The 18056-nt window shown below is 54.3% G+C and overlaps 1 protein-coding gene across 3 annotated transcripts in view; it reads left to right on the forward strand.

The window, feature by feature from the left end:
• TRAPPC9 (trafficking protein particle complex 9) overlaps positions 1 to 18056 on the forward strand; it is a 509775-nt gene that overhangs the window by 137833 nt on the left and 353886 nt on the right. The gene's annotated exons all lie outside the window — the stretch shown is intronic.

Genomic DNA, 18056 nt, shown 5'->3' on the forward strand with positions numbered 1-18056 from the left:
GTTCTTGTGAGGACAGCAGCCCTGCTGGATTAGGGCCCCACCTGCATAACCTCACTTAACCTTTATCACCTCCTCACAGGTCCAGTCTCCAAATATAGGCGCGTTCGGGTTTCGGGCTTCAACACGGGAATTTTGGGGGCCGCAAGCATTCGGTTGAAGACTATGGTTTGAGATAGCAGATTCTGCCGTTAGAACTTACTGTGTAACTTTGGGCGGGTGACCTTGACTTCTCTTAGTCTCCTAGTTTATGAAATACTTGTGAACATCTCCAGGATGTCACAAGGACTTATATGCCACCTGCAGCCTGGTACGGGGTCAACAGATGTTAGTTATGGTCTGTCCCCCATCCTTATCTGTAGCATGACACGACATTTCACTGCCTCGTGCTATGAAGCAGGGATTGGCCTGGGCTCTTGGGCCAAGGATGCATAATGAGGAAGGGTCTGTCTCCTGCAGGACAGTGATGGTAGCAGCTGGTATTTCAGAGGCTGCGTAAATCAGCTCACTTAACCCTCACAGCAACCCTAGGAAGTAGGTGCTATTAATGTCTCCACCTTACAAATGAGGAATTAAAGCCTAAAGAGGTTGAGTAATTTTTCAGAGGTCACACAGCTAGGAAGTGGCAGAACTGGGTTATGCATCCAGGCAGCCTGACTCTAGAGTCTGTCCTTGCAACCTTCCTGTGGCCCAGAGGGTCAGCAGGGATAATAAGTCTGGGATTAGAGTGCCCCAAGACTCTGGGACATGACGAGATGCAGCTCCCTTTGCCTGGTGAGGTCCTGTGGGGCTCCCAGCATTCCTGTGCGACTGAACCAGTTCCTGGGCCTGAACTAGAAAGCTTCCTGGATGAAGAAAAAGCACGGGCCCCTCAGGCCTTGGCCTGCAAGGAATCAGCTGGTACCAAGGCCCAGAGGCCTGGCAGTTATGAAGTGGGTGTTATCTCCAGGAATGAGATGTCTGTCTGTCTGTCTCTCTGTGGGAATGGGCCTCTCTCTCCAGTCAGGGTCTCCCATGTATGTGGGTGCTCAGGGATGAGGCTGTCCCGTTGAACTCGAGAGGCAAAGCTTAGTTACGGTTCCGTGTTCCCGTGACAGGGATGGTCGTCTTCCCTCTTGCATCCCTGAGGCGTCTCAGCCACGCGGGCCACTTGGTCCCCGGAGCGTGCCCAGTGGTCCTGGCTGAGGGCCTCTGGACCGGCTCTGCCCTCACCTCAATCTCTCTCCCCCACAATCTGCACCTCCACCCCCAACTGTTCAGGTGACCGCCCGACCGCATCAGCCGCACCAGCACCCCGGCCCTCGTCGCTTCTGTGGCACCTACATTACTAACTCTGCACTTGTTCCTCCAAGTGTCCTGCTGGTTTTTCCTGCCCATCTGCCTCCTTCCGCTAGAGGAGAAGTTTCAGGCAACCGGGACCCCACCTGTCCTCTTCAGCCTCCATTTACACCGTCTGGGGCGCCACGGAGGAAGAGTTGGTGGGCACTGCGGGTCTGGAGGCCTGAGTGAGCCCCTCCTCCCGCTCCCGCCCATGGTGCAGGGGCCCTGCCCCGGAGCACTGGCACCCTGGGTGTTAGGGCCTCAGCGTGGGAATTCGGGGAGGACACAGACATTCAGTCCCTAACGCTCGGCATGAAGTTTGCTCCCCTGTGCTCTCTCTAGTGTTTAACCGTAACAAGCTTCTTTGTATAATACTAATATTTGATTAACATTTTTTTTGTGTGTGTATTATTAACAAAGGCAGAAGAGCAAATTTACTGTTGGACACATAAGAAACTGTGAAAATGTCAGGTGGATTTAACATTATACCAGGGCTTAAAGAGTATTGGATTGGGTGGATTTTTTGCTGTTTATAAACTGCCTGATACCACCAGACGGCATTTTTCTGCAAGGAGATGGAGGGTTGCAGACAGAGGTTCTGACTTCTTTTTCCCAAGAGAGGAGTTTGGCAGAATAAATGGTGCTTGACACCTGCCGAGGGGGGGCTTGATTAGCTCTCGTCCCAGGGCCATGTCTGGGCAAGCAGACGTCCAGCCGAGCCAGCTGGCTGTGGGGAGTGTGGATGGGACACTGATGTGGCTGCCTGCCAACGGTGGCCGCTCTCCCTGAGAGACATGACAGGAGGGCTCCAGGGGCAAACCGTACCTGTCCGCCTTGCGGTGGCTCTGTGAGTTCATGTGTTTGTCATGGTGTGTGTTTCTGCCTTTTGCTACAGAGCTCTGCCCTTCCAAGATGAAAGCAGAGTTGTAGTCTGGGACTTGTAGTCTAAGAGTACCTTCTTCTGTCCTGTAAAATAAAACCACCTCAGAGAGGGCTAGGATCACCATCGCTAAGTGTTTTGTAAATGCAAGGCTGGTCTGATTTCCCGTCAGTTAGCTACAGCACAAGTGTGATGCAGAACGTGGGGTCGCTCGCTGGATGCCCTCTCTCCTGGCGATGGTTGTTTCCACGGCCGGCTGTAGAACTGGAGGCCCAGGGTCTTAATGTCCACCACCAGGGCAAGTCTCACAGAGGAGAGGAGGTGGGCACCGAGGCCCACAAGGACCTTCCAGAGTCTGGTGAGTGGATGATGCCGTGTCTGTGTAGTTTGGGCTAAGGATTCAAAAATTTAAGAAACCAAACAAAAAAGAAAACAGAAACTCCTCTAGACTCTCAAATACAGAGAACACCCTGGTGGCCGCCTGAGCGGGTGAGGTGGGCAGAAGGCACCAAGTGTGCTGATGTGGACGGGTGGCGGGTGGAGGTGTTGAGTCACCGTGTTGCGTGGCAGAGCTGACGTTACACCATGTGCTGACTACGCTGGCCTAACGCCAGACAGGCCGTTGTGTGGGCGTGCCGGGAGACAGCCGTAACTGCAGTGCCAGTGGCCTCTGGGGCCCGGGAGGTGACCCGCGTGCGGCTCTCAGTGTGACACGGTCAGAAGCCTTCATCTGGCAAGCACTCATGGACCCGGTTTGCCTGCCCAGCATGGACTCAGATTAGCGAAGTCGGATGCCACGTTAAGAATTTAGGACAGTCAGTATAGCCGTCTTGCAGACGGGACCCTGGGTTCTGGGTGGGCTGCAGGCATGTGGCAGGGAGGTAATGTATGGAGCGGTGTCAGGTGCTGCATATAAGCCGGGACCGGCCGCTTGACTTGGGTTCTTTCTGCTTAACCTTCCCAGCCGCTCTGGAGAGTAGATGATGGGAGGACGGATGTAGATGAAAGGAGACCAGAGAGAGATCCAACAGTGAAATGCTGTGTGCAACCCTCATCCTATCCTGGGTTCAATAAAAACACTCGAAGGAGATTTTTGGGACCTCAGCGTTCCTGGATGGGGCACGGGAGCAATGGCCCTCCTTGGCCGCCACCCTGCGCCGCTGAGGAAGCGAGGGGCGGGCTCCCACGCTCTCCGCGTCCCTGAGGGAGAAGTCCCGGGCTGAGGGCTGGCCGTTCCCCGTTGGGCTGTGCCGCGGGGCGGGAAGGCTGACGTAGGCCTCTTCTGCGTGCCCAGCTGCGGAGTTTTTGGCTTCCGTGGTGTAGGTGCTTCTCTTCTCTCTTGGACTCCCCGACCTCTGCAGAGGCCCTCTTGGTGGTGGGTGATTGTCTAAGTCAGCGTGCTGGGGGGAGACGGTAGAAAACTTACTCCTCCCTGATGACGATGCCACTGTCTGCCAAAGTAGTTGTAAACTCCTTTCAGTAATTCCTTTGATAGAGTTAATATTGGTATTGGGAAGCTATTACTGATGTGGAAAAGAGCTAGTCATTGATTTTGTGACAATCTGATTCTCGCATCCGCTCTTGAACTAGGATTCTTGTGGTGAAGAAAGGAGGTAACAGTTGTAAGAGAAAAGGGATTGGGTAAAAACCTTATAGTCTGGGCTTTGAAAAAAATCACAGCATGAAATTATGAGGTGTTGGGGCGCCTGGGCAGCTCAGTCAGCTGAGCAGCCAAATCTTGATTTCGCTTGGGGTCCTGAGTTCGAGCCCCGTGTTGGGCTCTGTGCTCAGCAGGGAGTCTGTAGTCTCTGCCTGTCCCCCTGCTTGCACGCTCTCTGTCTCTCAAGAAAAAGTTAATTAATTAAAAAAATGAAATCATGGGGCGCCTTGGGTGACTCAGTTCAGGTCATGATCCCGGGTTTTGGGATGGAGCCCTGTGTCGGGCTCCCTGCTCAGTGGGGAGCCTGCCTCTCCCTCTGCCTGCTGCTCCCCCGCTTGTGCCATCTCTCTGTCAAATAAATAAATACTCTCTTAAAAAAAAAGAGAAAAGCCTGGAACTGCCTGCCGTGAGGTCAGGGCAGGGTGAGCTTCAGGGGAGGGCGGACGCTGTGACGGGCGTGAGGCCAGCAGTAGGGCCCCGGGGGGCTGGCAGGACCCCGAGGCCTGAGCCGAGCGGTGGATCCAGTGAATCTTCATCCAGCGATACACTTTGTGCGGCTTGGTCGGTGTTCTGTTTCACCCTGAAATGCTTTTAGAAGAACAAAAACATCAGACATGTTTTCATGATACTGCTTTTGCATGACCGCTTTTTCATGGGACCAGACTGAAAAATTGTTTTTATCCACGAAGTTTCTCATCAAGGCACCGGCTCGAAGGTCATGCCAGGCCGCTGCGTGTGCCTCTCCGGGTCGGGATCCCACTCACAGTCCCCGTCCGGTGTGGGTGCCCCTTCCGCCCTCCGCACTCGCCCGTCTTGGTTCTGTCTTTTGTCTGTATTCCAGACTAACGACGCTCCTGGCTCTGGCTGTCGGTCCTTGCCTGCTTCTTGAGATGTCATATTGTTCTGAATGATTGTAACTGCTCCCGACCTACAATTCCAACTCTGTGCTGAGCCTGGAGTCTTTATTTCTGCTCGTGAAGTCCACAGCTCTGTTTTCAGCTGGCTTCCTGACATTGTCACCTGGCGGTCCCCACAGCAGCTCACGTGCACCCCATGGGGGCCCCGATATGCCGCAGCCCCCCTGCAGAACTGCTTCTCTCCCTTTCCTTCCTCGTGGATGAGAGCGGCCACTGAGCGCTCGGAAGTGGACTGTTCTGTGACCGCTGAAGCTCCGTTTGCTCCCTACCGTGTCATCTGTGCTCTGCTAAACGTCCCTGTGTCCCCCCGCCTCTGCCCGGGGACCACTGCAAGAAGGTACTGATCTCCCACCACAGGCCTTGCCTTCTTGAGTTCATCCTGTTATGTCTTTGCTTTTTCTTGAAAACAAATGTGCTTCTGACTTTGGAGTGTAACGTCCTACATAATCTGGTCCCAGCCAGCCCCCTGCCCTCCCGGCCTCCTTCCTGCTGGGGCTCCCTGGCATTTCCTACTTGGGCTGCTCTGAAATACTGTGTCGAGTGGCTGCCTTTTCCTCTACCAACAGCGGCTGTCAGCCTTCGCCCGCTGGCCCAGCTTCGTTCACGTCCTCTTTGAAGGCCTCCGCTGGCCTGTGTTACTCTGGCACCTCCGAGTGCTGGTCGTTTCCCCCACACTGCTCCTGCCCCCGCACGGGGCCTGGCTCCGAGGGGACGCCAGCAAATACTGAAGGAGGGATGACAGGCATGTTGCGAAGCCGCGTGCAGTGTTCCTGACCCTGAGGTCAGGGAAGGGAGAGCTGTCGGGGTCGGGATGGTCAGACTCCTGGGTGCAGGGCCCTCAAATGGTGCCTCGTGGAAGAGGAAGCTCGACACCAGTGGGGAGGGATGGAGGCGATGGGGTAGAGGACTGGGCAGAGAGAGAGAGGATCTGGGTAGGACGGTGGGGCCGGGGGGCTGTGGGAGGCCTGATACTCCAGAGAAGAACTGTGGGCTTTACTGGAAAGTCCTGGCGAGCCGCGGAGAGCTTTTCAGGAGGTTGATGTGATGGAGATTGTGGGTGGATGCACCTGGCTGTGGCCGGTGACAGGTGTAACAGTTCAAGGGGGAGGCACGTAGGTCTCAAGCAGGAGAGAGCCTGGTTGGCTGGGGAGGAGGGCCTCGTGCAGGAAGGAGACTCCAACGGCCTGGGCCGGGGTCCTTTCCCCACTGGGCGGCCTTCCTAAAAGACGTCCTGTGTTTGCAGCCTGGAGTACAGCAGCCGGCCGGGCAGTTTGGTAAGCTCTGTCAGGATTTATTCCGTTCGCTGTGGAAAAATCCGTATTTTCTTGCCTGAAATGCCTCATGCTTATTATGCGTAAGACAGGCTCTGCCCACGGGAAGGTGGGCACGTTCAGTTCTTGCTCTGCAGTTGGAGACGTAAATGAAACAACCCGTATTTCCAGGGCGCCTGCGTGGCTCCGTCCGTGAGGCTTCAGGTTCTTGTTTTTAGCTCAGGTCTCGATCTCAGGGTTGTGAGTTCAAGCCCTGCGCACAGCCCACGTGAACAAGAGCAAAGCCCCAGGCCCGTGTTTCCATCTGGCATTTCCCTGTACTTTGCTCCTTCACAGTTTCAGGATAACGGACCCCGCAGCTCGGGGTGGCCGCCGGGGCGGAGAGCTGCTGCTGTGCCGTAGGCTCCCGCTTTCCCGCTGGCGCCACACCCCAGCGCCGGCTCCGAAGGTGCGCCCGTCCGGGGCTGTGTCCTGCTCTGCTGCTCTCTTTGAGAAGAATACGAATTCTTGGAAATCTCAGTCTTATTTTTTACAGAGAAATGACTCATCCTGAATTATTCAGAAATCAGAGGTGGTGGAGTCTTACGCCACGTCTCTTTTCTCTTTACAGTTCTTAGAGGCCCGAGGCTTTTGCAGATGTGTGTTTTGAGGATGGCCAAGGATTTTACTGCATCGTGGCTTTGCCGAGGCTGGAGAGGACCACGGGTGGGGGGAGCTCCGCTCGTCGAGGGCATGTTATTAAGGCACTGCCTGTCGGTTCTCGCAGCTCTGTTGCCATACCCGAGAGGTGGCGCTGCTGTCCTCGGAGGTGGCGTTTGGTCTGGCGCCCATGATCTCTGGTGTCTGTCCCGGCACGGGTCCCCGCTGCTGCAGCTGTGTCCGCATGTTCAGTCAATCCTTGCCGTTCGGGGCTTAAAACTGGGGCCAGTGTCCTCTGTGTCTCTTAACTCCAGTTCCCAGTGCCATGCCTGGAACTCTCCGTTTCCTCTGCCCAGTCGCCCTTGTCCCCTGCAGCCTGGCACACGGAGGTCCTCAGGGCTCCACCCAAGGTGCTCTTGTGTTTTCCGATTTCCCTCTTTAAGACTCTCTCCTCTGCTCACATGGCTTCAGGAACCGTGTCACCCAGGCCCGACGTCCTCTCTGCACTCTTGGTCCGTGTATCTGCTGGCGTGTCCGGTGAGGCTCTTCCCTCTGGGGCAGGTGAATATGGGTGGAGGTTTGGCTGCTGGCTGCTCCCTGTCCCCAGCGGTGGTGCGTTTCCACCCGTGCACTCAGACCGTCTTCGCTGCTCCCCACTTGGAGGTTAGAGCTTTGACCTCACAGGGAGAGGGCAGAGGCTGGGAGGAGTGCAGGGGCTGGCATTCCCCTCCTGGCCAGCTCCAAGGAGACATGATTTCGAGATCCTGCGGCAGCCTCCTCTTCTCCCCTGTAGCTGCCTGTCAACAGATTTCAGGTTCGTTTCCCCTGTGACTTCCATTCTCTGATCAGTTTGGGAGAAGCTGGTCTGGAGTTTCTCCAGCTTTTCTCTTCCGGGTGGGGACTGTGCCTTTCTCGGTTCTGTGTGTCTCCGAGCTGAGCTCAGAGGCCCACCTCCTGGGTGGTAATCAGGCCTGCGGTCGTTTCCAGACCGTGTTGGCTGCTGCGCAGATCACACGCTGCTTTCGTTTGTGTTCGGTGGGTTATCTGCTTCCTGTCTGAAGGGCAAGGTTGTGGACGCGCTCAACAGCCTGCCGAGGTGTTGAGCCGTATTGCCCGCCCGCCTTCTGACTCGCACGCAGACCGTAACTTCACAGCTCGGCGGCTCAGCCTGGGGAAGGTCAGCTTGCCCGGCTTCCACAGGGCCCTCAGGACCACATCTGGGAGTGAGAAAAAGCTTCACAACACCCCGAAGCGGAGTTCTTGCCCCAGATTTCTGTCTAGGGGCCCGTATCCCCGGGCCACTGTTCACCCTGCAGGTGGGACGGCTGACTCAGTTCTTGGATGTGAATCCAGGCGGGAAGATCACTTCCTAAACCACCAGGATAGAACCATAACCAGCGGGCTGTCATTCCTCCGCAACAGGTGATCCTTTGCTGTCCCTGGAGCCGAAGCCATTGATCTCCCTGCTCTCATTACTGCCTTTCCAGCCACGCTGGTGGGGATTTGCGGGCAAGCAGATTAGGTAGGTGTTCAGTAGAGGGATTCAGGAGGTTTTCTTTCTCCAAAGAGAAAGGGGTGATTTTCATGGACCCCTGCAGGCCGGTTTGCTGTGAGCTCGTCTCGTACGGATTGCCAGCCCTTCTGGTTAGCCCTTCCCACCGCTGTAGGGTTCTGGTCGGTCTCCAGGCCGCTCACCGTGCTCCCTGGTCCTTCCTAGAGCAGAACCTGACTGTGTCTCCTGTTGGACGACTTCCCAGGGCTCGGCACAGACTCTGGATCAAGTCCCCGGCGCGGCTCACGTGGTCCGGCCGTCACAGCAGGTTCACCCTCCGCGGAGCCTCTCCTCTCGCGGAGCTCGTGCGAGTGTCTGTCTGACCTGCCGAGCTCTCTCAGGCTTACGGTCTGGGGGCGGCCGGCGGCTCTCGGACTTGGCCGTGCTGTGGAACCGCGGGGGAGTCTTTACAACCTCTTTCTGGCCCCCCACACGCCCCCCCCCCCCGGGGGGGTTTGGTGGGGGGGGGGGGACCCGCCCCCCCCCCCCCGGGGTTTTTAAAGTGCACCTGATGATTCCTGCCCGCGGCCACGCGGGGGAGCCCCTGAGAAGGGACTGTCTTCCGTCCTGCTGGAAAGCTCCGTCCTTGTCTCAGGCCAGTGGTTCCGGATTTGGAATTGGGGCCGCTGCCGGCGGACAGAGCTGGACCTCACTCTCCATGCTCGGGATAAGCTCGGGAAAGCCTCCTCCCTAGACCAGCACTGAGGCTTTCCCACCTCTTCTGTCCTTTCATCTCCCACATGTATTTTAGATTCAGTTTGTCCGAACCTCAGAGTCGTCTGTGGGAATGCTGCAGGGTCTGTGTTGACCTGCCCATCAATTTGGGGAAAAATCGGCATTTTTGTGGGAGTCTTCATATCTATCAGTATTGTCCACTTGTCATCGTGATGGTTTTTCATACCATACTTTAATTTTCTCTCTAAAGGTCTTAAGGTGTTTTACTGGACTTATTCCCAGGTACCTTACTTTTATTGTAAAGGTATTTGAGTCTTTTTTTTTTTTAAGATTTTATTTATATATTTGACAGACAGCAATCACAAGTAGGCAGAGAGGCAGGCAGAGAGAGAGAGGAGGAAACAGGCTCCCTGCCGAGCAGAGAGCCTGATGCGGGGCTCGGTCTCAGGACCCTGAGATCATGACCTGAGCCGAAGGCAGAGGCTTAACCCACTGAGCCCCCCAGGCACCCAGTATTTGAGTCTTTTTACAGAAATGCAACTTACGTGAAGTAATGGGCACAGATGTTACATACACAGCTGGATGAGTTTGTATTTTTTAAGTTATTTTTAAGGCTTTATTTATTTGAGAGAGAGAGAGAGTTGGGAAGCGTGGAGGAGGTGAGGGAGAGGGAACCCCAAGCAGACTCCATGCTGAGCACAGAGCGTGATGGGACTCAATCTCACAACCCTGAGATCAGGACCTGAGCCCGAATCAGGAGTCAGACCCTTACCTGACTGAGGTGCCCAGGTGACCCTGGGTGAACTCCGATTTTTAGGCTCCTTTATCCTTGCAAGTAGTGCCCAGAACTGGGTGGGTGACTTGCATCTCTCTGGTTTCCTAGAGTTTTGTCACCAGTGAGGACTCCGTACAGAGATGACCTGAACTGTGGCTTCCGTCATGGGACAGTAGCTTTGCCTGCTCTTGACTCAGGGAAGAGGTACAGCTGGTGCAGAGTCCTGTGTGTCCCCTTCTTTCTTCCGTGCACAGCACAGTCATCCAGTCCCGGAGGCCAGAACTTCCGTGTTCCTACTCGACGTTATGTCCGAGAGTCACACGTGCTGTCGTGTGTTCGTCTGCTCCTCTTGATTGCTGGGTGCTGTTTCGTGGTGTTGAAATACCACAGCCCATCCCCTCGTGCCAGGCGTTGGGAGTTCTTCCCAGCTTTTGGCCATTTGAATCGCTGGAATTTTTCTGGCACAGGCATTTGGTGGACATGAACCTACATACGCCTTTGAGTGGTTCTGCTGGATCGTGGCTCACACGTATGTTTGGTGTGAATAGATGTTTACCCGTCCGGACTCTCGGGGTGCTTGTTTGGATCCACACACACCATCTGCGTGGGAGTTCTGCTGCTCCAGACCCTTACCCACCACTTGGTATCGTCGGTCTTTTAAATTTTAGCTCTTCTGGTCCATGGGTGGTGGCATTTCATTCTGGTTTTAATTTGCCTTTCCCTGATAACTACTGATGTGGCCCAGTAAGAACAAGACTGTGTTCTAACAGACACTTCCCACGATTGTATGTCCAAATGATAAGTAAGCACACGAAAGGTGTACAGTTACCGGTTTTAATCTTTTGCAGCTTTATTGAGATAAAATTGACGCGTGACACTCTGAGTCGCCATGTGCTGATCTGATGCACTCCAAAATGATGACCACCTGTAGCTTTAGCCGACCTCTCTGCCACACCCAGAGTTTCTTTTTTGTGGTGAGAACGTTTTCCTAAGTTGTTGTTTAAATGCCAGTTAACACACAGTGTAATTTGTTTCAGGTGTACGGTGCAGGGTTCAGTGCTCGCATACGACAGTGCTCCTCACAAGTGCCCTCCGGAGGCCCCGTGACCCGTTGCCCCCACCCCACCGCCGCTCTGGTGACCATCAGTCTGCTCTGTGTTGTCAGGAGAATGTTTCTTGGTTTGCCGCTCTGTCCCCTCCCTGCAATGGGCTCGTTTGTTTCTCACGTGCCGCAGAGGAGTGAAATCGTACGGTATTGGTCTTCCTCCGGTGGACGGATTCACTCACCGTCATACCCTCGAGTTCTAGCCGCATCATGGCCCAGGACGAGGTTTTATTCTTTTTAATGGCGGAGTCAGATCCTGGTGCACTTGCCACATCTCCGTGTGTTCGTCGGTTGCTGGACACTTGGGCTCTTTCCCTAATGTGGCTCTCGCTCACAATGCTGCTGTGGACACTGCGGTGCAGGTATCCTTTCAATCAGCATTTTTGTATGCTTTCAGTAAATTCTTAGGAGTATAAATGCTGGGTCATAGGGTAGCTCTGTTTTTAGCTTTTTGAGGAACCTCCATTCTGTTTTCCAGAGTGGCCCCACCAGCCTGCATTCCCACGTGGTGAGAACGTTGAAGATGTACTCTTGAAGCCATTTTATGTACTACGCAGTAGTGTAATAAACATAAGGTAGTGCTGTGCACCGGATCCCCAGAACGTACTCATCTTCTAATTGAAAATTTGTATCCTTTGACCAACGTTTCCCCACGTCTCAGCCCCTGATAACCATCCGTCCCTATTCCTATGAATTTGGCTCTTTTGGATACGCATATGAGCGAAGTTCGGTATTTCTTTCTTGGACTGACTTCTCTTGGCATAATGTTCTCAGGGTCCATCTGTATCGTTGCAGACGGCAAGCGCTCCTTCTTTCTTGTGGGATAACGTTGGGTTGTGTATAGACCACATCTTCTTTACCCCTTTCCTCTGTCGATGGATATTTAAGCAGCTTTGGTGCCTTGGCTGTGATGTCACCGTAAGCACGGGAGTCCGATACCTCCCTGAGACCCGATGTTCCGTTTCCTTGGGGCATGTACTCGGGAGTGGGCTGCTGGGCCACAAGGCAGCCCGCGTTTCTGAGGCATCTGCACACTGTTTTGCGCAGTGGCCGCACCAGTGTGCGCTCTGCACATCCTCGCCAACCGGGACCTCTTTTTCGATGCCTGCTGTAAGGGGTGCGAGGCGACGGCTCATTGGGTTTGACTTGCACCTGCCGCCATTGCAGCTGCTCCTTTGGAGACCCCGACCTTCTCACTTTCCTGGCGCTGGTTTGTCACCAAGCCGCATGCGCTCTTCCTGTATTCTGATCCTAAGCCCTGACCAGATAGATCGGCAGGAGTTTTCTCCCGCCCTGTAGGTGGCCATTTCATTTTGTCGATTGTTCCTTTGGCCGTGCAGGAGCTCAGCTTGTAGCCCCATGGGCTGATTCTTGCTTCGGTTGCTTGTGCTTCTGGCGTCCTGGCAGAAAGTTGCAGCCAAGACCCCTGCCCACGGGGTTCCCCGTGTTTTCTTCCGGCGTTTCATTGTTGACGTTCTTGCGTGTAAGCCTTCACGGATTCTGAGTTAGTTTTCATGAGCGGCGCGCAGTGCGGCTGAAGTTGCACGTGTCTGCACGTGGTTTCGCACTTTCCCCAGCACCACTAACTTGTGAGACTCCCTTCCCTGCTGAGGATTTCGGGCTCTCCTGTCGCGTGTCAGTTGACAGTGTATGTGGGAGCTCATTTCTGGGCGCTCTGCGTTGTTTCATTAGTATGTGTGTCTGTTCTTATGCCGGTGCCCTCTTGTCTGGACTACAGCTTCGTAGTACAGTTGGGAATCGCGAAGTGTGGTGCCTCTAATTTTGTTCTTCTCCCCCCTCAAGCCCCCAAGGATTGCTTTGTCTACTTGGTCCTTTGTGGCTACATAAACATTTTAGGATGGCTTGTTCTTTTTCCATGAAAAATGTATTGGAATTTTGATAGGGACTGCACTGAATCTGTAGATGGCTTAAGGCAGTACGGACACTTTTCACAAAATTCTTCCAATGCACGGATGGGAGCTATCTCCATGTACTTGTATCACCAGTTTCTTTCATTGAGGTCTTAATGGTTTTCAGTGTTTAGATATTTCACTTTCTTGGTTAAGTTTATCCCAGCGTGTTTTATTGTTTTTGATTTAGGCAAATGCTTGTTCTGCATCTCCTGGGAGGATACGAATGTTAGCCCTCATTCTGTGTAGTGCGGCAAATCGCACGTATTCACGGTGTACGTTGAACTGTCTTGCGTCCCAGGGAGAGATCCCCCTTGATCTGGTGTGTAATCCTGTTAATGTGCTGTTGGGTTTGGTTTGCTGATGTTTTACTGAGGAATTTTGCATCTATATGCCGCAAGGATATTGATCTGAAGCCTTCGATAGTGTCTTTCCCTGACTTTGGTGTCCAGGCAACAGTGCCGGCCTTGCAAAATGAGCTTGGGAGTGTTCACTTCAGTTTTTTGGGGAGAGTTTGAGAAGAATTGGCATTAATTCTTTAAATATTTGCTGGAATTCACCAGTAAAACAATTTTAGTTACCCATTTCAATCTAGTTTTGAGCTAGTTTTTAAAAAGGATTTTATTTGTTTGTTAATTAATTTATTTTTGTTTGCTGGTGTTTATTTTTTTAATTTAATTTTTTTTTCAGTGTTCCAAGATTCCTTGTTTATGCACCATACCCAGTGCTCCGTGCAATCCGTGCCCTCCTTAACACCCACCACCATGCTCCCCCAACCCCCACCCCCGCTCCCCTCCAAAACCCTGTTTGTTTCTCAGAGTCCATAGTCCCTCATGGTTCATCTCCCCCTCCAATTACCCCCAACTCCCTTCTCCTCTCCATCTCCCCATGTCCTCCATGTTATTCCTTATGCTCCCCAAGTAGGTGAAACCCTATGATAATTGACTCTCTTTGCTTGTGCAGGAGCACGGGGAGGGGCAGGAGGAGAGGGAGGGAGAGAAGCTCAAGCCAAGTCCACACGAGCACAGAGCCTGACACAAGGCTCGATCTCATGAATCTGAAATCATGACCAGAGCCGAAATCAAGGCTTGGATGCTTAAGTGCCTAAGCCACCCAGTGCCCGTGAGCTGAGTTCTGTGTGTAGTGCTGTGACACACACTGATTTCTGTGTGTAGTGTTGTGACACGCACTGATTTCTGAGTGTAGTGTTGTGACACACACTAGATGTTCATAAATACCGAATGAGGACGTGGGTGTGACAGCGTATCTGAAGCATGTCCCGGTTCCAGTATGGCAGTAACCGGTGCTCCGTCCTAACCAGGTGAGAGGACGACACGATCTCGTCCTTGGTTTCCAGGAAGCACGGAGGGGTTGAGCCATCACTGTGCACGTCTCCCCTTAGGCGTATTCGTGGGGCACACGTTTCCTCCCTGTACCGCCCTGCTCTGTGGGTTGTCCTGAGGGGTAAACTGACGCTCAGTCCCCGCCCCCACGGAGCTCGGAGTCCCGGGCGGCGCCGTCCGACCGAATGCTCTGTGATGGGACCGTGTCCTGTTCTGAGCGGTCCTGCAGAGTAGTCACGAGCCACACGTGGCCTTGATCCTTTGTGACGTGGATGGTACGTCTGAAGACCTGAAGTGTTGTTGGATTTCAATTACTGAAAGGCCTGTTGTCTAGTGGCTACTCATAGCACAAGTCTAGTGAGAGACACCAGCAGGTTCACACATGAATGAAAAACTGCAACTTTGCTAACTAGGAACTAACTAGGAAAGGTGATGGTGCTCTGCCCGTGTCTTCGGGGAGGACCCAGTTTAAGGGGTCAGGGAAGGTTTTGCTTTGAGAGTGATGATGGAGGGAAGGTTTAGACAAAGGGCAGGACTGTAGCAGGTAAAAGAGGGTGGGATGCGGAAAACAGTTTTTCACACTTGGGTGAAAACCCTGTGGCAGAAAGAGCCAAGCAGGTTCCGGGAACTTACATTTTTGAACAGCATGAGTGTGTGAGTGTGTGAGCGTGTGAGTGAGGGACACAAGCACGGCTAGTCCTTGAGGGACCTTGCCCACAGGTGTTAACACTAATTTGCTGGGGAAGAAGGGTTTTGTGGGATGCCTTGGGTGCACGTTTTCTTCGGATAGCTTCGTAAATTAATGTTCCGACTGGAAACCGTCGGAGCTGTAATTTCTGTGCTTTGGCTGGCTTGACAAGTGGAGAAGTAAGTATATGTGCTGCCGAAGCGAGCACGACAAGTGGAGAAGTAAGGACACCCGCTGTCTTGTAGGGAGGCTCCGTGCTTGAGGGCGGCCGTGAAGACCGCACAAACATCCAGGTGCTACTTTGAATTTCTCGTTTCCGAGGAGAACAGGCACATGTCATGATTTGCCTTGGGACAGCACCGCTCTCCCTTTACCACCGCGTGAGAAGGCGTTCTGCGTCCAGTCTCGAGTGGGCAGTACTCTGCTTTTCTTTCCCTGATTTTTATCCTAAAATAACACATGCTCATTGAGCGATCTCTGGAGAAAGGATGTTTGTTTGTGTTTGTCTTAAAGCAGAAACAGAACAGCACGTGTAGACAAGACGTACAAGCTCTCAGACAGACCTGGCCGAGAAGAGCTCTTTGTCCCGTTGACAAGCGATGCCGGAGGTCTTGCCCAGGGCTGGGGGCAGGGATTGGGAGCGCCATGGCTTCGTTCCATGCCCAGACCCTTTTCAGCCATCAGCTCCGGGCAGTCCCGTGATTCGAATCCAGGTCCTCCCATCACTGGCTCCTTTGGGACTACCTTCCTCTGCGTGCACTAGAAGAAGGCCTGGGCCAAGGGGACCCGGGGGCCGTGGGTGACACCACTGTTGCTTCGAGGAGAGAGAAGGGTGACAGCAACTTCTGCCATCTCGGGTGGGGGCCGGGCCACCACACTCTGTTCAGTCGTCCCCAAGGTCCTGGCCAAGAAGTCTCCTATTTCCAGCCTGGCCCAGCGTGGCGACCAGGAGCCGCTGCTCTTCAACCCATCCTGGCATTTTTCTTCTTTTTTTCTTTTTCTTCTTGTTGTTTTTACTCTATTTTATTTTATTCTTTTCCTGAAATTTGTCCTTGGATGATTGTTCCTTCCTGATGTCCTTCATCCACAGAATCCTTCGCGTGTTCTGCTCGTGTTGTTGGATTGCAGCTTGGGCCGCCACATCACGCAGCTTTAGGGGGCCTGCGTGTCCCCGTCCATCTGAGTGACGGCCCTGGCGATTGGCCCTGAACTCCCGTGTGCCGGGCAGTGGGTGGAGGGCTCAGAACCGAGGAGATGACGGGTGCGTGTGCTCACCCAGCAGGTCTTCTGCCGATCGGCCGCACGCTGGGTGCCGTGACCGACAGTTCAGGTACCGAAGAAAGAGGCATGATTGCTGCCCCCGGTGCTTCCGGCCAGGAGAGTGGTCCATGCAGGGCACTGTTGCCCGTGCCAGGGCCCGTGCATGCTGACCAGGGAGCTGCCCGTCTTCATCCGTGGGGTGCGGGGGCAGCTGACAGCTGGGAAGCATCGACTTCTCTAGAAGGTGTCCAGAGAAGAGAAGTCTGCACTCGCGGGCACACACGTCCGGGCCCCATCTCCAGCAGCCACAAGTGTCCTCATGGGCTGAGCGTCCCCTGCTTCAGTCTCCCCCACTAACCGTCTTTAGAGGACACGACTCCGTAATATCCTGATGCCAACAGACCTGTGACCTGGTTTTGAAGTCCACTCCAGTAGGTCTAGACGGCTCTTCCGGCCCATGGTCCCGTTTGTGTGTTGTGAGGCCGTGCTGCGGCGTGGACTTCACACTTGCATTTGGAGGGACAGATGGACGCCGTCCAGTGCGGACTGTGCCTCACGTGCTGCAGGACGGAGCCACACTGTGGGCCCCTTGGTTGTCTGTGGTTCCCGGCTCTCGCACGTGCTCTGGGATGAGCGCTGCGTGGCCGTCTCCCGGTCTGAGCGGTCATGCCCGCTCTTTCTCCCACTGTCTGCTCATTTCTGATGGTCTCTAATTCCTTGTTCTTCTGGGTCCTTCTGATTAGTCACAAAGTTAACAGATCATTGGCAGCCTCCTTGGAATACAAACACGCACTTACCAAATGGCCCAGCCGCTTTACTCCTGGATATTAACCCAGAGAAGTGAACGCGCCTGTCCGTCCCGTGACTCATACACAGGGGTTCAGAGCGGCCTTATTTGCAATAATCAAAAGTCTGAAGCAGTCTCCGTGTTTATCCATTCCTGTTTATAGACACGGTGTCGGAGCCATCACTGGAATTGTGTTCAGTTAAAAGCTGTGCCGCGCGGTTACACGTGGTGTGTTAGAGTTAGCCCCAGATGGGCAGCCGAGCGGTAGAAGCCTGACAGAGACGAGTGTGTGAGGGCTCCGATGCCATCGGAATCAACGCCCAGAAGATGCGAGCTCCTCTGTGGTAACAGCAGTGCTAACCTGGGGCTGGGAGGTGGCTTAGGGAGGTGGCCTGGGGAGGACGGCAGTGGGCGGGGGCATAAGGACGAATGGGGAAGCTTGCTGGCGGCGGGTACGTTCACTGTCTCCATCACACTGACTGTCTGGGGAAGGTCTTGCACACTTTCAGCTTCTGCAGGGTGTTCTGTGCCGATGACCTCTCCGTAAGGATGGTAAGAGGAAAAGGAGAGGGGCAGAGCCGCACACCGCCCAGCGAGGGCGTTCACAGGGAGCACCCGGGCTGCGGGAGGAGCCAGGCTGTCCCTTTCCAGGAACACAAGTGTGGTCCTGGATACAGGTGGGTGGAGGGGGCAGTGAGATGGGCTGGTTCCCCCCTCTCCTCTGGTTGCCTCTCTGCTCCCCCTGGGTTGGCCTCTCCGTGGGGAGGGGGCAGGGGAGTGGGTGGTAGTGAATTGTAAGGAGAGGGGAGACTTACTCTGGATACCGTAGGATGCTTAGCGGCGGTGAGGACAGGCCCGGGGTGTGGTTGCGTGTCTGCAGACAGCCTGCTTGGCACCATGCGCGGTTTTCCCCCGTTGACCTTGGGCTTCAGGTGCCGCTGTGGACAGGGAGATGGGGTTAGCCTGGAGTGGGGTCTGGCCAGGTGAGTTCAAGGGCAGAAGCGGCAGGGGAACGGTAGGTGCTTTCCAGCGAGGGGTGGGAGGCGCACACGAGGGGTCACCAGCTGTGGCCCGACCAGCAGACTCTGGCCTGCTGCCTGTCTTGGGAGCGCAGCCAACCACTCTCCCCCACCACCCCTTGCCCTGTGCGTTCAAGGATGTCAGCCACTGCTGGTGCCCCAGCAGAGACTTGCGGCTCACAGAGCGGAAAATATAGACATCCGATCCTTTCGAGAAGACGTTTCATAACCTTTGCTTTGACTGTGGAATCGAAGGCT

Source organism: Lontra canadensis, unplaced genomic scaffold (genome assembly GCF_010015895.1).
Source record: "Lontra canadensis isolate GAN:19392208 unplaced genomic scaffold, GSC_riverotter_1.0 scaffold49, whole genome shotgun sequence".
Classification (NCBI taxonomy): Eukaryota; Metazoa; Chordata; class Mammalia; order Carnivora; family Mustelidae; genus Lontra; species Lontra canadensis.